Genomic DNA, 604 nt, shown 5'->3' on the forward strand with positions numbered 1-604 from the left:
CTGTGGTTGCCAGAAATATGGTGACAATGGTTCAGGTATTATGGAAAGGCATATAGGTACTCGGATATTTTATAACTTATACACAACAAAACACACGACTCTAAAACAAGGCTATAAATATGAACTAAATAACTTAATATATATCACAAAACACAAATGTACATTACCGATAACAAAAATAAGTAACAAAACCATTTATATCAAATAAAATCATATGTAATGTGACTTTTAATAATGTTCTTTTCACCGTAAATTAGATGGTAATTCGTAGCTTTTTTTTCTTGCAAAAACTAAATATTTGGCAGTATTTTACAGTAACATCACATACAATGCAATTTTAAAGGAATGGTTCACCCGAAAATGTAGATTTGCTGGAAATTTACTCACCCTCAGGCCTTCCAAAATGTAGATGAGTTAGTTTCTTCATCAGATTTGGAGAAATGTAGCATTGCATCACTTGCTCAGCAATAGATCCTCTGCAGTGAATGGGTGCCGTCAGAATGAGAGTCCAAACAGATGATAAAAACATCACAATAATCCACATCACTCCAGTCCATCAGTTAACATCTGGAGAAGACAAAAGCTGAAACAAATCCATCATTAA

This window comes from Sinocyclocheilus rhinocerous, unplaced genomic scaffold (assembly GCF_001515625.1).
Source record: "Sinocyclocheilus rhinocerous isolate Xijiao unplaced genomic scaffold, SAMN03320098_v1.1 scaffold3785, whole genome shotgun sequence".
NCBI classification, from domain to species: Eukaryota; Metazoa; Chordata; class Actinopteri; order Cypriniformes; family Cyprinidae; genus Sinocyclocheilus; species Sinocyclocheilus rhinocerous.